The 7,281-nt window shown below is 44.2% G+C and overlaps 1 long non-coding RNA gene across 1 annotated transcript; it reads right to left on the reverse strand.

Annotated features, from left to right (window-relative positions):
- Positions 1-365: 365 nt before the first annotated feature.
- Positions 366-6,921, reverse strand: LOC120910347. Its single transcript, XR_005741529.1, has 3 exons — positions 6,818-6,921; positions 4,603-4,723; positions 366-769 (listed from the first exon to the last, which is right to left on the reverse strand). It is a non-coding gene; the product is annotated as an uncharacterized LOC120910347 (long non-coding RNA).
- Between the last annotated feature and the right edge of the window lie 360 nt (positions 6,922-7,281).

Consider the following 7,281-nt stretch of genomic DNA (forward strand, 5'->3'; position numbering starts at 1 on the left):
ACGCTTCTTGCGATTTTTTTTCCCCCAAAAATATGTAGAAGAATACGTATCGCCTAGACTGAGAAAAATAAATGTTTTTTTTAAAAATTGGGCTATTTATTATAGCAACAAGTAAAAATATTGTTTTTTTTTTCAAAATTGTCGCTCTATTTTTGTTTACAGCGCAAAAAAAAAAAAACGCAGAGGCGATCAAATACCACCAAAAGAAAGCTCTATTTGTGGGGAAAAAAGGACGTCAATTTTGTTTGGGAGCCAAGTCGCACGATCGCGCAATTGTCAGTTAAAGTGACGCAGTGCCACAAGCTGAAATTTCACCTGGTCAGGAAGGGGTATATGTGCCCAGTAAGGAAGTGGTTAAGGTGGAATTTATTTTTCAAAGAATGTTCTCCATCCCCCACAATGGTAATAAAACTCAAAGCCCTCTGCTATACAGTTAAATATTATATATTTTACTACAGGAAAATAAATACTCTTTTATCATTAAATACAGATTTTTGTCAATAAATATTTCATGTGAATATTACGAACACTAAGGACATTAGAATCCATACATGCAGAAAAATAGATATTTGATATTCCTCTAGATTCATTCTAAAACCAAAGTGGCATTTCTAAAGGAAAGGGGATTCTGGGGACAAACCCCCCAAAGCCTGTCCCCATCCATGAAATAGGGAGCATTTTGATTTGTTGGAGAGGATCAGGACTTGTGTTATACAGAGAGTCCGCAGGTCTCTTGGGGTGACATCATCAACTTTTATTTCAAGGTGTCCTGTCAAAAAGAAGAAAAAGTGAACGTCAAGAAATGGTGTAGATCCTTATAAATGTAGCATTTATCATTTATAGCAAATCTGCCAACAGACGAAACATTGGGGTGGATTTACAAAAGGATTTGTGCATAGAGGGCCATATTCTGAGTAGAGTTACGACGGAGTATCTCAGGAAACTCCGTCGTATCTCTCTTTTTTGACCCGCGTATCTATGCGAGTGATTCCTAGAATCATTTTCGCATAGATACGCTGAAGATCCGACATGTGTAAGTCACTTACACTGTCGGATCTTAAATGTAATTCGCCGCCGGCCGCTAGGTGGCGTTTACGTTCAGGTCTCATTTGTTTATGCAAATGAGCCTGTTACGCCGATTCCCGAATGAATTTGCGTCGCGTAGCCGTCGCTTACGTCGTTTGCGTAAGCGTAAACTTACCCCTGCTATATGAGGGGTAAGTTTACGCAAGTCCGCCGTATCCATGTTAAGTATGGCGTCGGGTCCGCGTCGTCTTTTCCCGTCGGGTACGTCGTTTTCCTAAGTCGTTCTTGAATACGACTTTACGTCAATGACGCACACGTCGGCGTCATTGACATTTTCCGCCGAGAACTAGAGCATGCGCACTGGGCTATTTTTAGCCCAGCGCATGCGCAGTTCGATCGAAACGGGGGTGCGCTTAATTTAAATACAAGCCGCCCCCTTTGAAATACGCGGGGATACGCCGGGCCTTTTACACTACGCCTCCGCAAACTAGGGAGCAAGTGCTTGAGGAATACGGCACTTGCTCCAGTAAGTTGCGGCGGCGTAGTGTAAATAGCTTACGTGAGGCCGCCGCAGATTATTGGAGAATATGGCCCAGAATCAGACACTGTTACTGCAGACAAGCAAATCATATGCACATGAACAGTGGTGGCTGGTGGTCAGTTTTATAGGTGGGGGGATGGTCAGGCCCCTATTGGAACACCAGCTTCTCTTGGCACTCCTCAGGCAGACTCTCCACCAAACAGCTTCCTCCAACAGGACGGACAGCCCAGGACCTCTTTAGATGGGGGACCCAGTCGATTACTGAGTCCCAATCGGCAGATCAGATGCTCCGGGCCAACGTGGTCCCGAAGCCAGGATCTCTGCGTAGCATGTGCACCCTGGCCCGGAAGGCCATTTGCCGGGGGCGCCATGAAATGGCTACCCTGAAGGTGGGCGCCACACGAGGAGAAGACCCAGGAAGATGGCGTCTGCCCCATAAATACCCCTCCCCAGCATGCACAGCGAGGAAGCCACCTTCTGGGAAAAGTATACAGTCCGGACTCCACTGCTGCCACCTGCCGACCTGGGGTGAACTGCACCACAGGAACCAACAGCATGAGCCCACAGCACAGCCAAGCTGGGACAGAAGCTCCAAATTTGAACTAATTATCATGGTCAGAGTCACTTAACTCTCTGACCCCCTCTAAATTTCAATAGCACCGTTCTTAAAAGTAACCAGGCACTACATGTTTTTGGGGTAATTTTATTTCTATATCCATAGGTTTTGACATATGATCAATGTTTTTGGCATCATTACGCTGTGTGCCTAAGGCTGTGTGATGATGGTGAGCCCACAGGTTGGAAAGGTAAAGGCAAACTCCATCCAAAACTTTTTCTTTAGCTTTGGACAGTATGGACAAGGTTAGAACCTCTTAAGTTCCTACTGCTGTCTCCATTATGGATAATTCTCCTTACTTCCTGTCTATCCTACAGTTATTAAAGCAGGAAGTGGAGTGTGTAGAGGAACCATACTTCAATATTGATACTTAGGGCTAGATTCACGTAGCCGCGGCGCAGCGTAACGTAACCCGTTTACATTACACCGCCGCAATTTTTCAGATTTAGTGCCCGATCCACAAAGCACTTACCTGGAAATTTGCGGCGGTGTATCGTAAACACGTCCGGCGCAAGGCAGCCCAATTCAAATGGGGCGGGTACCATTTAAATTAGGCGCGCTCCCGCGCCAGACGTACTGCGCATGCTCCCATCGCAAATTTCCTGACGTGCTTTGCGCGAAATTACGACGCGCCAACGTTTTGAGATCGCGACGTCAACAAAGCACTTACGCCCGAAAAAGAAAAAAATTTAAAAAAATTAAAAGCGACGCGGGGAAAGACGGGCATACTTTAACATGGTGGAGTACTTTTACACCATGTAAAGGTGCCCTATCTTTGCGATGAAAATCTAACACTCGCGGTGACGTAACAACGGGAAAAATCTTCGTGGATCGCCGTAACTCCTAATTTGCATACCCGACGCTGGTTTACGACGCAAACTCCCCCCAGCGGCGGCCGCGGCACTGCATCCTAATATCCGACAGTGTAAGTCCATTACACCTGTCGAATCTTCTGCCTATCTATGCGTAACTGATTCTATGAATCAGTCGCATAGATACTCTGAGGGATACGACGGAGTATCTGAGATACTCCGTTGTATCTCCTTTGTGAATCTGGTCCTAAATTCCCAGCTCCATCCAAAACTTTTTTTAAAAGTTAGAGTAGGGACGGGTTAGAACCTCTGCCTGGTTTTTATTGTATTCTTTGCACCCATTTATGATTATTTTTCCTACTTCCTGTCTATCTCACAAAAATGGGAAAGAACAGGAAATGAAAATCTCTTCACTTCATGCCTATTGGAAAAGTGTTAGACAGGAAGTGAAGAAAAATCCCTGCAGCGGGGGAACCAGTTGAGCTTGAAAGTAAATATGTCAAGGCAGAAAAAAACGTCATTGCTGACCTATTTCTGAAAATGACAATTGCCTGACAGTTATGCCAACTGGCATCAGTTCTTTCTAATTCCCACACCTAGAATGAACATGAAGGTCTGAAATTTTGGAGTAAAGTTAGGAGTTGTCATTTCATACTTGCTCCAGGGCAGAAACTCAAAGTAATAAAGGTAGGGGGATCAGCACGGAAGCCAGGCAACCATCATTTTCAGAATAAAGGTCATCCACTGGTTTCTCCTATGACAAATTTCTTTAATTTAACTCTAAAGCCCTGTACACACGATCAGATATCTGATGGTATCTAATCCGATGGATTTTTTTCGTCGGATATCCGATGAAGCTGACTTTCATCAGTCTTGCTACACACCACCGGTTAAAAATCCGACCGTGTCCAAACGCGGTGACGTACAACACTAAGACGAGCCAGAAAAAATTAAGTTCAGTGCATGCGTCGACTTGATTCTGAGCATGCGTGGATTTTTGACCGATGGATTTCCATACAGACGATCTGATTTTTCTATTGTTTTTTTTATCCATAGGAAACATTTAAAACATGTTCTATTTTTTTACACCGATGGAAATAAAACCGATGGGGCCCACACACGAGCGGTTTGTCCGATGAAAACGGTCTGTTTTCAGCGGACAAACCGATCGTGTGTACGCGGCTTAAAAGTGCAATTTCCAGAACTATAGATACTCCGGAGTGCAGTATTCTAAATTTACCAGCAGATGGCAGTATGCTAGCAGTTATTTGCACTGACATAGCACAGTAAAGCCTCATTAGAAGAGATTATTCACATGTATCATTCCATCACATATCCCCAAAATAAGAAGCTAATTCCCCATTTCAGGAGCCATACAAATCCTTTCTTGGTGCCCTATAGGCCAGATCCACATACATAATTGTATAGTGCAAATATAGCCTAATATTAAAGAGCCATCTATCCGAAACTGCATACCTGTCATCCTGAAATGAGAAATATTCCTTTTATGTTTGGGATATGTGTTGCAATGAGACAAGGTATACATAAAACACAGAGATTAAACATTTCTCAGCGCAGACATGCATGTCATATCCTGGGAGAGTCACCATAATCTTGTCCTCTGGGGAGCTCTCACTGCCTTGTGCGCTGCAGAAGCTGCTGCTATTGGATGAGGAGTAGGAAGGCAGTGGCTTTCGGCAGAACTCCAAAGTCTGGTTTGACAAATTTCTTACATATGGAGAGAAACAGGAATCAAGGATTAATAATTTCTTGCTTTTTTGCTTTGCTTACATACAGTATAAAATAAGAGGGTCACTCCAAATTGATGTTTTAGATACAGATGGAGCCCGGTGGGCAAAGTCATTCCTGGCTTCTTCTAGGTTAGGGATACTTCAACAGTAAGATCTCCTGGCCATAATTCCTGGATTTGTACACGTCTACCTGAGAGTTTTGGGTTCTCCCACTCCTTGATTTACATTACCCATGATATAAATAAAATAAAGCAGGCTAGGTGTAAACCCCTTATAAAGGGTACAACAGATCAGAAGACCCAGGAACTGAGCAAAGATGATGGGAACCCCTCAAAATGAACACAGCAACTGTACATGTAGTGTAGGTGGTAGATTCTCCCTCCATGTCCCCCTTCCTCCTGGGGGGCCAAGTGTGAGGTCACATGAGAGGCCTACCCCAGGGTGAGTTCATCTGGGCTACACTAGGCATCTCCCTCTCTACTAAAGTAGGGTGACCCAGACATCCCCAGTTTCCAGGGACGGTCCCTGGATTGAGGAGGACTGTCCCTGGACCAAGTCTGTCCCCGGATTTGTCCCCGAATTGGGTTTGAACAGGGGCTGGGGCAATTTGAAAGACAGTCAGTGCAGAATTAAAAAAAAACAATTCTGAATTACACCCCCCAGGGCCCAAGACTTCTAATGATTGTCCTGTCTGTATTAATGAGGAAGGAATGTACTTGTCAAAGATCAGTCTGAAAACCAGACCCATATATGATGGCTGACTTCTTCAGCTCGCAATTAATTGTCAAATTTAGGCAGGGCACTATGGTTCTGGTAAGGCTGCTTCAGCACAAATTGGGGTACTCAAGAGTTTGGAATCAGGAATAGAAAATCAAATGAGAGCACCAGACCAAGGGACTAAGGCCCAGATTCTCGTAGGAGTTACGCCGGCGTATCTCCAGATACGCCGTCGTAACTCTGAGTTTTGAGTCGTCATATCTATGCGCCTGATTCTTAGAATCAGTTACGCATAGATTTGTCTTAGATCCGACCGGCGTAAATCTCTTACGCCGTCGTATCTAAGTTGCATATTTACGCTGGCCGCTAGGTGGCGTTTCTGTCGATTTACGCGTCGAATATGGTAATGAGCTAGATACGCCGATTCTCAAAATGTACGTGCGGCCGGGTGCTTTTTTTTACGTCGTTTACATAAGGCTTTTTTGGGCGTAAAGTTACCCCTGCTGCTATGAGGCGTAGATGAGGCGTACCAATGTTAGGTATGGACGTCGGAACAGCGTCAAATTTTTCACGTTTTACGTTGTTTGCGTAAGTCATCCGTGAATGGGGCTGGACGTAAGTTACGTTCACGTCGACTAGGCATTGAGCGGGCGCAATTTAATTTTAAAATCAACGTGAAACTGAGCATGCGCCGTTCGAAAAAAGCGTCAATTACGTGGGGTCACGATTAATTTCCATAAAACACGCCCAAAACTTCCACATTTGAAATAGGCGGGCTTACGCCGGCCCAGTTACACTACGCCGGCGTACCTTAAAGCGCAAGTTCTTTGAGAATACGGGACATGCCGCTCTAAGTTACGGCGGCGTAGTGTATCTTAGATGTGCTACGCCCGCCTAAAGATAGGCGATTCTACGAGAATCTGGGCCTTAGAGTCCAAAAATCTTAATATTGGTGTAAATTCATAACAAGGAGACATAAAACAACCAACACGTTTTGGAGATCAAAACCCCCCTTCTTCTTCAGGGCTCAGATATTGTATGTGGTTACCAGGACTCCAAAAATGGAACAATCACCAATATTAATTATTTGAATTTGCCCAGGGTCAGTGTAGCAGCTGCATGTGCATTCATTTGGGTGACTATGCTGTTTTTTTGAGTCTTTCTAAACCACATACAGTATTTGGGCCCTGAAGAAGGACATTTCTGAATCCCTGAAACTCGTAGATTTCGATTTCTTCTTCTTCTGAACTAACACCAGAAGCATTTAAGTTTCCCAGAGTTTAACTTAAATGTTTAATTTAAGGTCACAGTCGCCCCGAAAAACATGGTACCCTCCTCCGATGCCCAGATGCACCTTTTATCCTCGGAGACGCTTTCTATCGCAATGCTGCTACTTCTACATCCCCGTGATAGCGCGACACGAGAACGCTGGGGCTCCTCAAAGACATAGAGAAGGTCTGAAAGAAAGAAAAATTATAAAGCGCCAATGTATTAAATGGAGGACGAAGGTTTTTGTGTCACTCCAAAATTAATTATTTGTCATACAGCACACCAACCAGCAGGACTACATTCTAGGTAGCTTATTGATGAACATATGTTCACACTGAGACTTATTAGGCGTTTGCCTTAATAGATGATTTGGATGTCCTGAAGTAGTGAGGTGCACGCTTGGACCCCTGAAGTGCAGTGGCACTTTTATCTTGAAGATTTAAAGTAGTTGTAAACCTCAGACATGAAATATGAACAAAGCATATCCCTCTATAATGTGTACATTTGCCTGCTGCTTCATTTCTCTGCTATCAGCATGAGTCACTTCTG

The sequence above is a fragment of the Rana temporaria genome, chromosome 8 (assembly GCF_905171775.1).
Source record: "Rana temporaria chromosome 8, aRanTem1.1, whole genome shotgun sequence".
NCBI lineage: Eukaryota > Metazoa > Chordata > Amphibia > Anura > Ranidae > Rana > Rana temporaria.